This window comes from Podarcis liolepis (genome assembly GCF_965112155.1).
Source record: "Podarcis liolepis genome assembly, chromosome: 15".
In the NCBI taxonomy this organism is placed as follows: Eukaryota; Metazoa; Chordata; class Lepidosauria; order Squamata; family Lacertidae; genus Podarcis; species Podarcis liolepis.
The window spans coordinates 4,604,891-4,622,771 of NC_139566.1; the positions used below are offsets into that span (position 1 = coordinate 4,604,891).

At 48.7% G+C, this 17,881-nt stretch overlaps 1 long non-coding RNA gene across 1 annotated transcript in view; it reads right to left on the reverse strand.

Annotated features, from left to right (window-relative positions):
• Window positions 1-17,518, reverse strand: part of LOC310694444 — a 39,363-nt gene extending 21,845 nt beyond the window's left edge. The window contains exons 1-2 of the long non-coding RNA XR_014519709.1: window positions 17,486-17,518; window positions 12,478-13,679 (exon numbers count right to left, since the gene is read on the reverse strand). This is a non-coding gene — a long non-coding RNA (uncharacterized lncRNA). The remainder of the gene's footprint in view (window positions 1-12,477; window positions 13,680-17,485) is intronic.
• Between the last annotated feature and the right edge of the window lie 363 nt (window positions 17,519-17,881).

Here is a 17,881-nt window from a genome sequence, read left to right on the forward strand (position 1 = left end):
TTCACTTCCTACCTTCCCTGGTCTATGAATCAATTTAAAGGTAAAGGGACTCCTGACTGTTGAGTCCAGATGAGGACGACTCTGGGGTGGTGGCGCTCATCTCGCTTTACTGGCTGAGGGAGCCGGCATTTGTCCGCAGCCAGCTTCTGGTTCATATGGCCAGCATGACTAAGCCGCTTCTGGCAAACCAGAGCAGCACACAGAAACGCCGTTGACCTTCCCGCCAGAGTGGTACCTATTTATCTACTTGCACTTTGATGTGCTTTCAAACTGCTAGGTTGGCAGGAGCAGGGACCGAGCAACGGAAGCTCACCCCCTCGCAGGGATTCGAACCCTCGACTTCTGATCGGCAAGCCCTAGGCTCTGTGGTTTAGACCACAGCGCCACCCGCATCACAAATCAATTTACTTAAAAGGAACTTACCAAAAGCTGAAGAAGCTGAGCAGCCGAAGAGAGGAGATCTTCAAAAGCTCTGGTGGGAAAGCCCTACGCGCTGAGCCCTTTTATACAGTTTCTCTCTCTGCAATTGGAGCAAATACTTTGGTGCAGCATCACTAATCTGGCTAAGTATGGTCCACCTCCACTTTTGGGCTGAACGTTCCTCGCCACTGAGACTCCATCCGACTGCAATGTCATGTGTTCCAATAAATTAGCTGTCCTGTCAGCCTCCTCCTGCTCTCAAGGCAACGCTTTGCTTTCTTTTAACTCGGGTTCACCTTGGGTAATGTTCTTCGCATTCCTTTTAAAGGAATTTGGGGGATATTCTTGACTCAGTTCTCCTTTAGGACCTATGGCTCTGCACCTACGAACACACAATATGTTGCAATCGCAGGTGAAGCACATTTTCTCCCTCAAAGGACACTGGCCCCTCCAGATTGCTAAGGGTGCTGGGAAGCAGAGCTCAGAGCGGGAGCACCGGCCAAGAAGAAGAAGAAGAGCTTGGATTTGATATCCCGCTTTATCACTACCCGAAGGAGTCTCAAAGCGGATCACATTCTCCTTTCCTTTCCTCCCCCACAACAAACACTCTGTGAGGTGAGTGGGGCTGAGAGACTACAGAGAAGTGTGACTGGCCCAAGGTCACCCAGCAGCTGCAGGTGGAGGAGAGGAGATGCGAACCCGGTTCCCCAGATTACAAGTCTACCACTCTTAACCACTACACCACACTGGCCAAAGCTTTGCAAAGCAAGTCACGCCAGCAGCCATGAATGGAGCGCCCCAGTAGTGGGGGGGGGGCAAGGAGCTTTCAAACATAGGCCAACCAGATCCAGAACAGGTCACACACACACACACAGCCAGCCTGCAAGTTCTGCTCTGTTGGGAGCAAGAGATCCTAATTCTTCACCCTCATCTTTTACCACCCACAAAAGTGCCCAGCTGCCCCTTCCTTCCTTCCTTCCTTCCTTCCTTCCTTCCTTCCTTCCTTCCCTCCTTCCTTTTTTCTTTCTTTCTTTCTTCCACACACGTATTTATTCACAAGATGTTACAACCAGCTTTCCCTCTCTGAGCCCAGACAGTTTCTTTGCTTACGAAGCCCTTCGTGCGCCAAAGTCCGCAAGGCAAGAGTTCTCTTGCAATGGAGCCCTGCAACTCTTCCTCAAAGGCCTCAGCTCCAGTGCTTCTCTCCAGAGTGCTCTACGCTCTCTGCCCTTGAATGCTGTAACTTGAGCCCCTTTCCTGCCCAGCCTGACTGTGCCAGTTCTGCCCAGCAACATGGCCAAGGCAGTCACAAAGCGCCTTGCAGCTTCATCGTGAGGAATCTGCTCTTGAATGGCTTTCCTTAACGGGCACGGGTTTCCGTGTGTACGTTTCCTTCAGCCCCTCCTTTGATCTTCACAAGAGTCCCATGGGGTAGTCCACGTATCAAAGGGGCCTCCTGGCTTTGCAGAGGACAGAAGACACTCCAGACCCTAACACAGACAAGAAATAACAATAATAATAAAAGTAATTTATTATTTGTACCCTGCCCATCTGGCTGGGTTTCCCCAGCCACTCTGGGCGGCTTCCACAAAGACCAAAAATACACTCAGATGTCACACATTAAAAACTTCCCTGAACAGGGCTGCCTTCAGATGTCTTCTGAATGTCAGGTAGTTGTTTATCTCTTTGACATCTGATGGGAGGGCATTCCACAGGGCGGGCGCCTCTCCATTCTGAAGGAAATCAGCCCTGAGTGCTCACTGGAAGGACAGATCCTGAAGCTGAGGCTCCAAGACTTTGGCCACCTCATGAGAAGAGAAAACTCCCTGGAAAAGACCCTGATGCTGGGAAAGATGGAGGGTGTAAGGAGAAGGGGGCGACAGAGGACGAGATGGTGGGACAGTGTTGTCGAAGCTACCAGCATGAGTTTGACCAAACTGCGGGAGGCAGTGGAAGACAGGAGTGCCTGGTGTGCTCTGGTCCAGGGGGTCACGTAGAGTCGGACACGACTGAATGACTTAACAACAACAACAACAAGGGGGAAACTACATGCCGTTTTAGAGCAGACACTCCTTTTCTAAACAGCCTTTTAAGCGGGTATCTTTATCTGTTTTGGATTTGAAATGGTTTTGATAAATAGGATGACATTTAATTTGTCGAAGGTTGAAGTCCAACAGATACCCTGTACATTTCTTGCCCGATCCTGTTACCCAGATTTGTTTCTTCCATACAGAAGCGATGGTACAAGTGCCAAAATGTTGTGTTGCTGTTGTTGGGCCTGATGATGGTGACATTTTAGAAGCCATAACTTCTAGTCCTAATTCCTAATTGCAACAGGGTGGCCATCCCTAGCCTTTTAATTACCTGAAATGAAAGCAAGTTAATTGGCTCCAAGTAGGAAATGTTCTCCATCGACTCTCCTGAAGGCAAACAGCCTGCTCCAAAACATTCCACCTTCGCACTTAAAGCCCTTAAGACATTTTCTCCAACAGCGCAATAAGGCTTTGGCCTTCCCGCTTTTGCAATGGCCTTTCATTCAAAGCAGCAGGAGCCCATCAACTTGAGTTCACACTTAGAAAGAGATTCATGAATGCCAGGCCCTTCCAACCACAGTAGATTACACTACACGGATTCTGCGAGGCATTTGATTCATCTCAGTCGAGGGTACCTGACTCCTCAGCCTCACATTTATAAAGCCAGGTTTAGCTATTTGCCCTGTTTGGATTTTCTGCCACCACCACTCCAGCTCACTCTGAATGCTTTCCAAACCTCCTAGAAGTTGGTGAAGAAGTCTTTGGCATGAGCTGAACCAGGGCCGTCTTACGTATATCCGGCGCATGGTGCAAAGATCCCTCCGGCACAGCCCCCTTTCCCAGAGTTGCCGACCTTTTTACAGCACTGTCGGCAGCTTTGTGGGGCTGGAGGAGGTGGGCAGTGGCTGGAGGGCGGCTCCTCCGGTGGGAAAGAGGCAGAGGTTCTACGCATGGCGCTGCTTCAGCGAGACGGGCGAACCAGAGCAGCGCACAGGAACGCCGTTTACCTTCCCGCCAGAGCAGTACCTATTTATCTACTTGCACTTTGATGTGCTTTCGAACGGCTAGGTTGGCAGGAGCAGGGACTGAGCAACAGGAGCTCACCCCGTCACGGGGAATCGAACCCCCGACCTTCTGATCGGCAAGTCCTAGACTCTGTGGTTTAACCCACAGCGCCACCCGCATCCCATTCAGGGGATAATATGTCCCAAAAGGAAGGTGGATACTTATGCTGTGGCCATCATGGCAGTTCCTGTTCTGAAGCCTCGGGAGCAGTGGTGGAGCGTGTCTCCTGGTGCCCAGGACAGGTGATTGTCGGTGGGCCTAGGGTGGGAGGAAGGCAACGTGAGGAAGATGCGGCAGGAGAGGCAGGTGCCTTCCATTCATTGTCCTCAGACTGCTCCCTCCCTCCCTCTTGGCCATCCAGGGCAGGGATGCCTTCACAGGCCATGAGGAGAAGGAGGAACCCCAAATCCCATAAAGAGGAACACGAAGAACTTCCAAGATGAAGCTGAGCCAAAACAAAGCAAAGCAGATTCCTGAGCCAAGACGTCGCCTGACATGAAAGATAGCATCTTAGAATTGGGTTACATGGTCTGGGAGGGTGGCCAGGAGCATTCCGGTAAAATCTAGACTTGACTGGGGTGGGGTATACTTAGCCAAATTATTGACGCCATGTTGCCCGAAAAGTCCAGAGAGAAACCGTATAAAAGGCTTTTCCACCAGTGCCTTGAAACATCTCCTCTCTTCCGCCACTTGGCTTCTCCATCACTTGGTAAGTTGTCTTGAACTGAATCACTTCTTAGAGGAGAGAAGGAAGGAACTGTTTGATTATGGAACAAAATAATTTTGAAATTTGGTTCTGCAAATTGAGAGACAAGAAGCAGTTTGGGGAAGAGAAACTCAAATCTCTACATCCTAGGAGTTGTGCTACTAGGATTGTTTTGGGCTCAACAGAAAATTTTAACCCAGAGTTGTATTGGGGCTTTTAGAAATGCGAAACTGGGTACTTTCATGGTTGGAGGTCCAGCTACGAGGGCCTTCTGGCGGTTCCCTCATTGCGAGAAGCAAAGCTACAGGGAACCAGGCAGAGGGCCTTCTCGGTAGTGGTGCCCGCCCTGTGGAACGCCATCCCATCAGATGCCAAAGAGATAAACAACTACCTGACATTTAGAAGACATGTGAAGGCAGCCCTGTTCAGGGAAGTTTTTAATGTGTGACATTTTAATCAATCAATCAATCAATCAATCAATAGACTTTATTTGCGTAGCCGACAGGCCATAGCATCAAAGGACAAACACATATAAATATAACCTCAGAGGGATGGTCAGGACAGGGAGAAAGATAATAATAACCAGATGCAGACAAATTATTTGTGACATTTTAATGTATTTTTAATCTTCTTCTTCTTCTTCTTCTTCTTCTTCTTCTTCTTCTTCTTCTTCTTCTTCTTCTTCTTCTTCTTCTTCTTCTGGAGCCAGCTCAGGAAAAACAGATAATCAGCAGCCGTGGTCCTGAGTGGTTTTGCAAAACCTTGCCTAGTGTCCCTGTTCCCTGTCTTTCCGGAGAAAGCTGCTCTGGCCATGGTCACACCTGCTGCCCATGGAGCAGCTGAACTGGGTTTTTGAGGCTCACTCTATGCAGGGCTGCCTTGTTCCAGCCCCACTGACCTTTTCTTGCATGAGGCAGGTCTGGCAGAGCCAGGTGCTCCCCTGAAACCCTGGAAAGGGAATCCTTCTTTCTGGTGAAGAGAGGTGGGGAACCTCTGGCCCTCCAGACATGGCCAAACTACAGCCCTCGTCTCCTCTGCTTCCTGCAGCTGCTGAGATTTGTAGTTCAGATTCAAAGCGTTCCCCATTCCTGCTCGAGGGACAACCCTCTGCTAGTTGAACCCATGGTCAGATGCATTGAAAGGAGCTCCCTGCCTTCTGAATGTAATGCTGCGTACAGATCTGGTCTCCTGACCTCAAATAATGTATCGGAGAGTGGAAAAGGGCAGGAAGAATGATCAGGGGGATGGAGCTATGAAGAGAGTTTGCAGTGTTTGGGAGATTTGGGTTTTGGGGGAAAGCGAATAAGAGTACTGATGATAGAAGTTTATAAAACCAGGCAGGGCATGAGGAAGTTGAACAGAGAAAGGTTTTTCTTCCTCTCTCACAACACTACAATTCCTGGACAGCCAACGAAGCTGAAATGTTGGAAAATTTGGACAGAAAGGACTTATTCTCACAGAACAGAGTCAAACTGGTCAAGTCTTTCCCATGGGAGGCAGTGAAGGACAGTGTGATGGCCTGGGATTCGGACTTGGAGGCTGAACCTGAAGAATCCCAGCCCGTACAGGACTTCCCGCCTCCAGAACCAGCTGAGCCGGGGCTGGGGCCTGAGCCTGAAGAGTCCTCACCTGTGCTGGATCCTCAGGTGCAGGCACCAGCTGAGTCTGCTCTGGCCCCTGAGGTGATGGAGGACCCATTGCCTGCAGGTGCTCCACTCTCAGCCCCGTCAGGAGAAGAGGAGGTTGCCTCTGGGTCCGGTAACCCTCCAGCCTCTCCTGAGCTGCAGAGGCTCAGGGCAGAGAAGCAGAGGGAACTAAGTTCCCGCAGGAGGAGTGCTCGCCTCCAGGCCAGGAGGGGCGAGTCACCTGTGGACCGGGGCCGCCCTATGCCTCGGGGTAGATAAAAGCCAGTCAGCCCCAGTCCCAGGTTGCGGGAGCAACATTGTTGGTAGCCGGTTCCTGCCTGCACCCTGTCCTGTTCTTCTGCCAGAGTTCCTGACCCCACCCGACTCCCTGCTTTGGACCCAGCTACAGCTTTGATGGACAGCCTCCAAAGACCTCGGACTGGACTCAGACCTCGCCTCTCGGTTAGCCCCCAGGACCAGCACAGACAGCAACTGGGATGGCTTTCAAAGAGGATTAGAAAAATTTAAAAAAGAGGAGGAGGAGGAGGAGGAGGAGGAGGAGGAGGAGGCTATTGATGGCTACCAGTCACCAATGTTATGCTTTCCCTACACAGTTGGGGCCAGCAACGCTTCTGAACATTAGCCGCTGGAAACCACAGGTTGGAAGAGATGTCTTGGGCCTGATCCAGCCAGCTCTTCTCATGTTCTTATGGAAGAAGAAGGTTGGATTTCATCAGAGGGGACAGGGAGGGACAGGGAGCAGAAAGAGGAGACTTGGTCAAAATGGCGGGGAGGGGGGGGGAGAATCTTTTAGCATTTCCTATTTCAAAATCCTAATTGAATTTCTTATGCCTCATTCACCTCAATGTCCCAGGCCAGGCTACAGCAATTAAAGAATGTTAATTCAAACTCTTATTTCTTTAGGAATCCACATATTTCTGAAATTATCTATGAAAATGTCTCATTTCAGGTTTCAAAGCTTTCCTCCAAGATGTCCAGTTTCAGCCCCTCTCTGCTGCAGCAATTGCCACCCATGGATGGAACTGTTACTATTACTGTCATAACTCCAACAGGAACCTTTGTTATCCGGGTTTAACCTCTTCTTCTCTGAGGATTCCCTTCTGCTGCCTCCCTGGACGCTCCAGGTGACCTCATGTTCTGAAGAGAAGGCAGAGTTTCAGTGTCACTCACAATACGGACCCAACTGAGAATCGTCCACATTCCCCGTCCTAAAGGGAAGCTCCAAGCGGAAAACTGAGATGAGAAGCCTGGATATGATTTGCTTTCTTTTCAGGGCAGGAAGTCAGGAATGATGAGCATCCGGGATCCAAAGCAAAGATGGTCTCAGGTGCTCATCTTTTCTGACACCTGCAGCTGCCAATGCCTCACCTTTGCTCAGTTGCCCTTGACTGTTCCTTTGCACATCTCCTTTCTTCCTCTGCTAACTCTCCTCCATTTATGTCCAGCAACCCTCCGTTCTCTGAGTCTGAATAAGGAGAGCCTCAGGAACTGAACATCTTCCAGGGAGTTCCTAACTGGGAACTTTTTAGCCATCTGGGCCAGGACAAAAGGGAAGTCTGGGCAGAACCAACCACCAGTCTTCCTTCCTTCCTTCCTTCCTTCCTTCCTTCCTTCCTTCCTTCCTTCCATGTGCTTGACCACCCCTCTTTAGAGATATTTTGTTTCTCACAATCTGATCTTCAATGGCTCCCAGTACGTTTCTGAGCACAATTCAAAGTGTTGGTGCTGACCTTTAAAGCCCTAAATGGCCTCAGCCCAGTATACCTGAAGGAGCGTCTCCACCCCCATCATTCTGCCCAGACACTGAGGTCCAGCGCCGAGGGCCTTCTGGCAGTTCCCTCACTACGAGAAGCGAGGTTACAGGGAACCAGGCTGAGGGCCTTCTCGGTAGTGGCGCCCACCCTGTGGAATGCCCTCCCACCAGATGTCAAGGCAGTAAGCAACTGTTTTACTTTTAAAAGACAACTGAAGGCGGCCCTGTTTAGGGAAGTTTTTAATGTCTGACGCTGTATTGTTTTTAATATTTGGTTGGAAGCCGCCCAGAGTGGCTGGGAAAACCCAGCCAGATGGGCGGGGTATAAATAATTTTTTATTATTATTATTATTATTATTATTATTATTATTATTATTATTATTCTGTATCATCTCAATAGTGAATGTGCTCTTTACTCAGAATGGGATCTATTTTTCTTCTCCCGCTTAAACTGCTGACCACAGAGAAGGTTCCCTCCTTTCTTCTCCTCTATTAAAGCTTCACTGCAGCATCACAGATGTGTCTTGTCTTCTGCCTTCCTGAAACTTTGTCCACCATCGCCAAAACCCCCAAAGCCTCACCCCAAACCCGTGTCCTGTGATGTGTGAATGACCCGTGTCCTGACCCCCCATCAGTGATATCCCCAAAGACCAACTCCCAGGAAGTCCATGAAACGCCCAGGAAGTCCACTGTTAAAGCTTCAGTGCAGTATCACCCTTTGAGGAAGAGTTGCAGGACTCCATTGCAAGAGAATTGCAAGAGAACTCTTGTCTTGCAGACTTTGGCGCAGCAAGGGCTTCGTAAGCAAAGAAACCGTCTGGGCTCAGAGAGGGAAAGCTGGTTGTAACATCTTGTAAATAAATACGTGTGTGAAAGAAAGAAAGAAAAAAGGAAGGAAGGAAGGAAGGAAGGAAGGAAGGAAGGAAGGAAGGAAGGAAGGAAGGAAGGAAGGGAGGGAGGGAGGGAGGGAGGGAGGGAGGGCAGCTGGGCACTTTTGTGCGTGGAAACAGATGAGGGTGAAGAATTAGGATCTCTTGCTCCCAACAGAGCAGAACTTGCAGGCTGGCTGTGTGTGTGTGTGTGTGTGTGTGTGTGTGTGTGTGTGCATGTGCGTGTCCTGTTCTGGATCTGGTTGGCCTATGTTTGAAAGATCAGGTGTGCAGCAAGGGAGCTCCTTGGGCCCATTCCCCCCCCCCCCTCTTCTGGGGCGCTCCATTCATGGCTGCTGGCGGTACTTGCTTTGCAAAGCTTTGGCCAGTGTGGTGTAGTGGTTAAGAGCAGTAGACTAGTAATCTGGGGAACTGGGTTCGCGTCTCCGCTCCTCCGCATGCAGCTGCTGGGTGACCTTGGGCCACTCACACTTCTCTGAAGTCTCTCAGCCCCACTCACCTCACAGAGTGTTTGTTGTGGGGGAGGAAGGGAAAGGAGATTGTGAGCCGCTTTGAGACTCCTTCAGGTAGTGATAAAGCGGGATATCAATTCCAAACTCTTCTTCTTCTTGGCCGGTGCTCCTGCTCAGAGCTCTGCTTCCCAGCACCCCTAGCAATCTGGAGGGACAAGTGTCCTTTGAGGGAGAAGATGTGCTTCACCTGCAATTGCAACATCCTGTGTGTTCGTAGGTGCAAAGTCATATGTCCTAAAGGAGGGTTGAGTCAAGAAAATGCCCCAAATTCCTTTAAAAGGAATGCGAAGAACATTACCCAAGGTGAACCCGAGTTAAAAGAAAGCAAAGTGGTGCCTTGAGAGAAGGAGGAAGCTGACAAGGCAGGTAATTTATTGGAACACATGACATTGCAGTCGGATGGAGTCTCAGTGGTGAGGAATGTTCAGCCCCAAAAGTGGAGGTGGCCCATACTTAGCCAAATTAGTGATGCTTCACCAGAGTATTTGCTCCAATTGCAGAGAGAGAAACTGTATAAAAGGGCTCAGCGCGTAGGGCTTTTCCTCCAGAGCTTTTGAAGATCTCCTCTCTTCAGCTGCTCAGCTTCTTCAGCTTTTGGTAAGTTCCTTTTAAGTAAATTGATTTGTGATGCGGGTGGTGCTGTGGTCTAAACCACAGAGCCTAGGGCTTGCCGATCAGAAGTCGGGGGTTCGAATCCCCGCGACGGGGTGAGCTTCCGTTGCTCGGTCCCTGCTCCTGCCAACCTAGCAGTTCGAAAGCACGTCAAAGTGCAAATAGATAAATAGGTACCGCTGCAGCAGGAAGGCAAATGGCGTTTCCGTGCGCTGCTCTGGTTCGGCAGAAGCAGCTTAGTCATGCTGGCCACATGACCCAGAAGCTGTACACTGGCTCCCTCGGTCTGAAAGCGAGATGAACGCCCCAACCCCAGAATCGTCTGTGACAGGACTTAACAGTCAGGGATCCCTTTACGTTTAAATCGATTCATAGACCAGGGAAGGTAGGAAGTGATTGACCATGGGCAGTGCTTTTTTCCTGGGGGGACGCAGGGGGACGCATAGCCCTAAACATTTTGTGAATCTAAAGGGAGAAGAATTTTTTTAGTTTCTTCTCTAGCACGGAGAATCGTCACTTCCATTGCTGCCCCCGATGGAGGCCTCATTTCCTGCCACGGTGTTTCCTGAGTCTCAGACGGAATGAGAGTACCCTAAATATTTACAAAGATAAAAGCACAAGACTATGGGGCAGATATTTATTGGGGGCTTTTCTTTTCAACATGCCTTTCTGCTTAGTTCCACATAGAAATCAGATTTGGGAAGAGACCTTCAAAGGTTTACAGTGGTACTTCAGGTTACATACGCTTCAGGTTACACAGTCCGCTAACCCAGAAATAGTGCTTCATGTTAAGAACTTTGCTTCAGGATGAGAACAGAAATTGTGCTCCGGCAGCGCAGCAGCAGCAGGAGGCCCCATTAGCTAAAGTGGTGATTCAGGTTAAGAACAGACCTCCAGAACAAAGTACTTAACCTGAGGTAATACTGTACATGTAATTCCCTGTGCCGCTGGCAGTGTTTTGGGCTCAGATAGAAATTTCTCTTCTAAGAGGGCTTTTGAGAAGTGGAGCTGGCACTTTGGTGAATGGAGTCTGATGAGGGTGAAGAATGAGGATCTCTTCCTCCTAAGAAATCAGAGCAGATAAGGGGAAGATTCCCTCTTCTGGATCTGGCTGGATTCTGTGTGGAAGAGCAGGTGTATGGCATGAGAGCATCCCTGGATCCACTTTTCCAGCCTTGCCCTTTTTGGGGTGAGGCAGGTCTGGCAGAGAGAGATGCTCACCTCAAACTCTGGGAAGGGAATCCCATTCCTGGCTGAGCCCCGTGCCCTTGAGGTGTTGCCAAACTAAAACTCCCGTCTCCCCTGGCATTTGGCCATGCTGGCTGCCGGGGCTTCTGGGAGTTGTAGTTCCATAGGATACGGAAGGCCGATGCCTCCCATCCCTGCTGTTGGGTCAAGGCTCTTCTTGGTGGTCTAAAGGAAGAGGAAGCGTCTTGCAAGCCCAGCCTGAGAAGAACGCTGGATTTCAGCACAGACAGAGGAAGAAAGGAGAACAGGCACAGAGAGCTGGCCTCAGGGTTTTTTATCCCAATAATAATAATAATAATAATAATTTTCAGTTACTACCTGTCCTTGTTTAAAACAATGCCCAACCATCAAATACTTTTTCATCTGTTTGGCAATCTGAAGGCTAATGACTAATTTCCCTCTGTTTCCACGTATTTGTGAACATATGTCTTGAAAATGATTTATTTCAGATTCCCCAACATTCCTCCAAGATGTCCAGTGCCAACACGGGAGCAAGTCTTATGATTTCCATGACACTACGCCCTGATTCAACCACTCCAAATTTTACAGCTTTTCCGGTCCAGTTCTACTTCCGAATGTAAGAGGCTTTTGACAGTGGACCAAGCGCCCTCAGAAGTTTGTGGACTCTGCTTCATTGGAGATTTTTAAGCAGAGGCTGGATGGCTTTTCCGGGGTTGGACTGGAATTACCTTTGGGTAATTCCAACTCTACAATTATATGATTCTACAATTCTATGATTCTGCACCACAACAAATTTAAAATGTGTTTCTTAGGAGAAAGTGTGTATAAAAATGAGTATATTAGTGAAAAGAACACACAAGACTCACACAAGATTTTAGCAAAGGTTTCTGTTACGTAATCAAGCCATCAATTCTAGCACGTGGGGGCCACCTTATCTAAATTATATAATTTGGTATTTGAACTATTGGTATTAACATATTACAAATTGGTACTGTTGTAACAAGCCTATTAATGGATTGTAATTGAAAACTAATAAAAATTATTATCAAAAAAGAAGAAGTAATACATACAGAAGTTTCTCGTGTTTTGGTGATCTTGGCCGGACCATCGGCCTCTGGGTTGATTTCTGTTCCTTGTGGCTGAGGATTCACTTCTGGAGTACTACAAGGGCTACTCATGTTTTGAGAAAAAATCCTATCCCTGACTTTACGAACCCTACTGTAAAGAGTCCAAAATACTTATCCTAAAAGAAGGGCCTCAGTCTGAAAAGTGATGTGGCAAACCTGGATAGAGATTATGCTCTCAGGGGCCAAAACGTCAGAGGTGCTCCAGAGGTGAAGCAGCCAGGTCATGGCAAAGTGATGTCTTTGCCCCCAGAAGTGCTCAATGTCTTAGAGAACTGCCAAGCTGACTGCAGATCCCAGAAGAAGGTTGCAAAAGAGGCCATATTGCGCATTGAGGCTGCTGCTCAGGTGCAGAACCGACACAGGGAGCCCACCTGTCAAGCTCGCTGCTGCCCCCAAACCCACTCCCATCAACAAGACACCTCTGTGATACTGCACTGAAGCTTTAACAGTGGACTTCCTGGGTGTTTAATGGACTTCCTGGGAGCTGGTCTTTGGGGATATCACTGATGGGGGGGCAGGACACGGGTCATTCACACATCACAGGACACTGGTTTGGGGTGAGGCTTTGGGGGTTTTGGCGACGGTGGACAAAGTTCCAGGAAGGCAGAAGACAAGACATATCTGTGATGCTGCACTGAAGCTTTAATAGAGGAGAAGAAAGGAGGGAACCTTCTCTGTGGTCAGCAGTTTAAGCGGGAGAAGAAAAATAAATAGATCCAATTCCGAGTAAAGAGCACATTCACTATTGAGGTGATACAGATTGCGAGAAAACAAAATATCTCTAAAGAGAGTTGGTCAAGCACAAGGAAGGAAGGAAGGAAGGAAGGAAGGAAGGAAGGAAGGAAGGAAGGAAGGAAGGAAGGTTCTCCCCAGACTTCCCTTTTGTCCTGGCCCAGATGGCTAAAAAGTTCCCAGTTAGGAACTCACTGGAAGATGTTCAGATCCTGAGGCTCTCCTTATTCAGACTCAGAGAACGGAGGGTTGCTGGGCATAAATGGAGGAGAGATAGCAGAGGAAGAAGGGAGATGTGCAAAGGAACAGTCAAGGGCAACTGAGCAAAGGTGAGGCATTGGCAGCTGCAGGTGTCAGAAAAGATGAGCACCTGAGACCATCTTTGCTTAGGATCCCGGATGCTCATCATTCCTGACTTCCTGCCCAGAAAAGAAAGCAAATCATATCCAGGTTTGTCATCTCAGTTTCCCGCTTGGAGCTTCCCTTTAGGATGGGGAATGTGGACAATTCTCAGTTGGGTCCGTATTGTGAGTGACGCTGAAACTCTGCCTTCTCTTCAGAACATGAGGTCACCTGGAGCATCAAGGAGGCAGCAGAAGGGAATCCTCAGAGAGGAAGAGGTTAAACCCAGATACAGTGGTACCTCGGGTTACATAGGCTTCAGGTTACAGACTCTGCTAACCCATAAATAGTGCTTCAGGTTGAGAACTTGGCTCCAGGATGAGAACAGAAATTGTGCTCTGGCGGTGCGGCAGCAGCTGGAGGCCCCATTAGCTAAAGTGGTGCTTCAGGTTCAGAACAGTTTCAGTGAAATTACTCATCTCCATATCTAATGGTGCACGAAACCCGAGGTACCAGTGTATCGAATATTCCTGATGGAATGGTGAAAGTCATGATAACAGGTTGATCCATGTCTGGCTCTTGCAGCTCCAGTTCGTAGATGACAATGGACATCTTGGAGGAAACTTTGAAATCTGAAATGAGACATTTTCATACATACTGTCAGAAATATGTGGATTCCTAAAGAAAGAAGAGTTTGAATTAACGTTGCTTAATTGCTGTAGCCTGGCCTGGGACCTAGGCTGAATGAGGCATAAGGAATTCAATAAGGATTTTGAAATAGGAAATGCCGAAAGAATCTACCTCCCCTCCCCTCCCCACCATTTTGACCTTTCATCGCTTTTCTTCTCAACTATAAAGACCCCCAAACTGCAAACGTTCTTTATATGAGACTTGCTGCTGCAATCCCTTGATCATTAGGGCTGCCCTTTTCCACTCTCCAATAGATTTTTTGAGGTCAGGAGACCAGATCTCTACGCAGCATTACATTCAGAAGACAGGGAGCTCCTTTTCATGCGTCCGACCATGGGTTCATCTAGCAGAGGGCTGTCCCTCGAGTAGGAATGGGGAACGCTTTGAATCTGAACTGCAAATCTCAGCAGAAACGAACAGCTGAGGAAATGCTTCCTTGGCAAGGCACCCTCTGTAATCAAAGGTGCCGAGCTGCCTGCCAGAGACTGAGCTGTTATGTATCCTTACTATTGCTTTTAAAGGTGTAGATCATGCTTGAGAAGCGCTAATGAGTGCACCGACTAATTAACAAGGGAAACCAGCCAGATGAGTAGGAGCATCAAACTCCATTGGCAGAGCACATGTCTGGCAAACCAGCAGCGTCTCCAGGTAGGACTGGGAGGACTGGAGACAAAGCTAACGTTGGGCTCCCATCCCCAAACACGCCACGACTCTTGCTTGAAAGGAAGAAAGGCGGATAAAATCATGATATGGAACTGACGACAAGAGGCAGGACTATGAGGATGTGGAAAATGCTTTGGAATTCAGACTGTGGGAAGTAAAAAAAAACAAGATTACAATTTGGAAGACAATTGGACTTTTTTATTTTTGTTTTTTATCTTTATTGGATTGGATTTGATATGTTAATTGGATGTTCTTATTGGAAAATTAATAAACGCTTTTTAAAAGAAGAGGAAGGAAGGAAGAAAACATCTTTGTTCAGGCTATTAGCGCAAGCTTAGAAGTCAATACATGAGCAAGGGAGCAGGTTCATAACTGAACAGAAGCTATGGAAATGTCCCGACAGTTGACACGCACACCGGCAGGCTTTTAAGGATGATACTCGCAAAACAATTTTTCTGCTGTCTGTGCATCTGGGCAGCTTTGTCTGATTCCAGCTGCAAAGGGGGCACCTGTTTCTCCGTGACAAGCCTGCGTCCTGCCTGCCACCCCTTTCTCATCCCTCATTCTGGTCAAACTCCTTCTCCCCAATTAACAGACCCTCCTACAGTCCTGCAGACTGAGCTGCCTTCCCAGGATCTCTGTAAAAATTCATCTCACGGTTGCATAGGGAATGCCTCTCATCCTTCCCTTTGCCCTGGCCCAGCCGGCTAAAAACGGCCCCAGCCGGGAATCCTCAGTGGAAGATGTGCAGCTCTTGAGGGTTGCTTGGCGCAAATGGAGGAAAGATACACAGTCAGCAGAGCTAGAAGGAAGATTTGTAAGGAAAGAGTCATGTGGGACAGAGCAAAGATGAGGTGTGGGCGGCTACGGATGTCAGAAAAGATGGCATCCCTGTCATCGCGTAGACCTGGCTGGCCTCCGAGATTATGAACCATCTCCAGGTTTGTTATTTCAGTTTCCAGCTGGGGGCTGTCCTGTAGGGTGGGGAACATCATCCCATATATGAAAACGAAAAGGAATGGAAATTGGTCCCATGTCTGGCATCATCAGCACCATAGGGGTGGATCCCATGCTGACAGTGGACATCTTGGAGGAGTCTTGGAGAACCTGAAATGAGAACATTTTCAAGGATACTTTCAGAAAGATGTGGATTCCCATCGAAGTAAGTGTTTAATCTTGTAGCCTGCCCTGGGACGCAAGGGAAAGGGATGGGTGACAGGTTAAACAACAATTTTTAAAAGAACCTAAGAAGAGCTGGCTGGATCAGGCACAGGAAATCTCTTGTGATTTCCAGAACTTTTGTTCAGAAACATGCTGCCTCCAATCGTGGAGGGGAAAGCATAACCCTGGGGGCTGGTAGCCAGCAATACCCCTTCCCACATTCAGCATTACATTCAGAAGGCAGGGAGCTCCTTTCAATGCGTCTGACCATGGGTTCATCTAGCAGAGGGTTGTCCCTCGAGCAGGAATGGGGAACGCTTTGAATCTGAACTACAAATCTCAGCAGCTGCAGGAAGCAGAGGAGAGGAGGGCTGTAGTTTGGCCATGTCTGGAGTGCCAGAGGTTCCCCACCTCTCTTCACCAGAAAGAAGGATTCCCTTTCCAGGGTTTCAGGGGAGCACCTGGCTCTGCCAGACCTGCCTCATGCAAGAAAGGGTCAGTGGGGCTGGAACAAGGCAGCCCTGCATAGAGTGAGCCTCAAAAACCCAGTTCAGATGCTCCATGGGCAGCAGGTGTGACCATGGCCAGAGCAGCTTTCTCCAGAAAGACAGGGAACAGGGACACTAGGCAAGGTTTTGCGTGGCGATTCCCTCCTCCCACCATTTGAAATAAAGACACAGGACCCCATTATTTTAGGTTAATGGGCAAAAATTGGCCACAACTTTATTGGTTACAGGTAAGAGTGGTATTGGCTTAGGCATTGGTCCTATTGAGTAACCAGCTTCAGCCTGTTAGCATGAAAACCGGAAATGATTAACCCCAGCAGGAGGAGTCCTGCGATGCACATCAACTAGGAACTCCCCCGGGGTCACCGCTCGGGGGTGTGCCTTAGGCCCTGGCCTCCATGGGTTTTGGACGAGGCAACGCCCCCCAGAATCCTTTACCGGACTACCCTTAAATATTTGGGGGGGTGATGGCGCTCCCCCCCCAGCACATCTACATAGTAATACTCTTACCAATGCCTAACCGCCAGAACCAAAGACGTTGTGACAATTTGCTACGAGGTAGGCGAAAAACCAAATGGCAGTGCCAATTCGCCAAGTGGGAAAAATTCCTACCAGGCCCCTCAACGGCGACCAACTGAAGTCCATAGCAAGGTCAGAATGAAGACCTAAAGGGTGGGTGGGTGGGAATCAGCTGCGTGGTCAAAAAGGGGAGATCCTAGGCTGCACCAGCCTTAAATGACCCAGGCCACGCCCCCAGAGCCAGCTGATTGGCTGGCTCCAGGGCTGACACGGCCCGAGGATTCCCCTGGTCGCACAGGGCTGAAAGCCAGCCACCGCGCGTGTGTTGGGGGCGTGAGCCCACAACACCACCTCCTCCTGATGTCGGAAGTGGCTTTGCAAAACCACTCAGGACCACGGCCACAATCTAAGCATTCCAGAGGCAGGCATCCTTGAATACTGCACACCTGCTCTTTGAAACACAGTCCAAAGTAATCCGGAGCTGGGCATCTCCCCTTCCCAGTTCTGATCTCTTAGGCAGAAGACATCCTCATTCTTCGCTCCCATTGCACTCTGCTTCAGATTTCTAAACGCCCAAAAGTCAAAATGTGTGTAGTAGATATTTCTCTTGAGCCCTAAAAAATGCCAGGGGCACAACCCACTGAATTTGTGTGTCTCTTCCCAGAACAGATCCCAACTCAATCTCTGCTCCATGGTCAAACAATCACTTCCTTCCCTGCTCTAAGAAGTCATTCAGCTGAAAACAACTTACCAGTCATTGATTGATTGTGTTTGACTAAAAGCCATTACAAATTCAATTACAGATCCAGCAAGTCAATTAAAACCCGATAAAATAAAATCCAGAGGTGTACATCCATTTACAATAAGTCAAATTAAGGAATCGCCTGCACAGAACTTACCAAGTGTGGGAGAAGCTCTGCGGCAGATGAGAGGAGATCTTCCAAGGCGCTGTTGGAAAAGTCGTACGTGGTGAGCCCTTTTATACAGTTTCTCCCGAGAGTTCAGGCAAACAGTTTGGCGTGGCGTCACTCATTTGGCTAACTATACACCCACCTAAGTTTACTCTAGATTTTGCCAGAATGTTCCTGGCCATCTTCCCACACCATCTAACCCATTGTACGTTCCAAAATGTTGCCTTTCATGTCAGGTTTTTCCTTGGCTCAGGTCACTGTTTTGCTTTATTTGGGCTCAGCTTCACCTTGGGTGAAGCTGTTCTTCAGTGTTCTTCATGTTCCTTTTAATGGAATTTGGGGCGTTCTCCTGGATCCTTCATGCATCTAAAACATCATATTTGG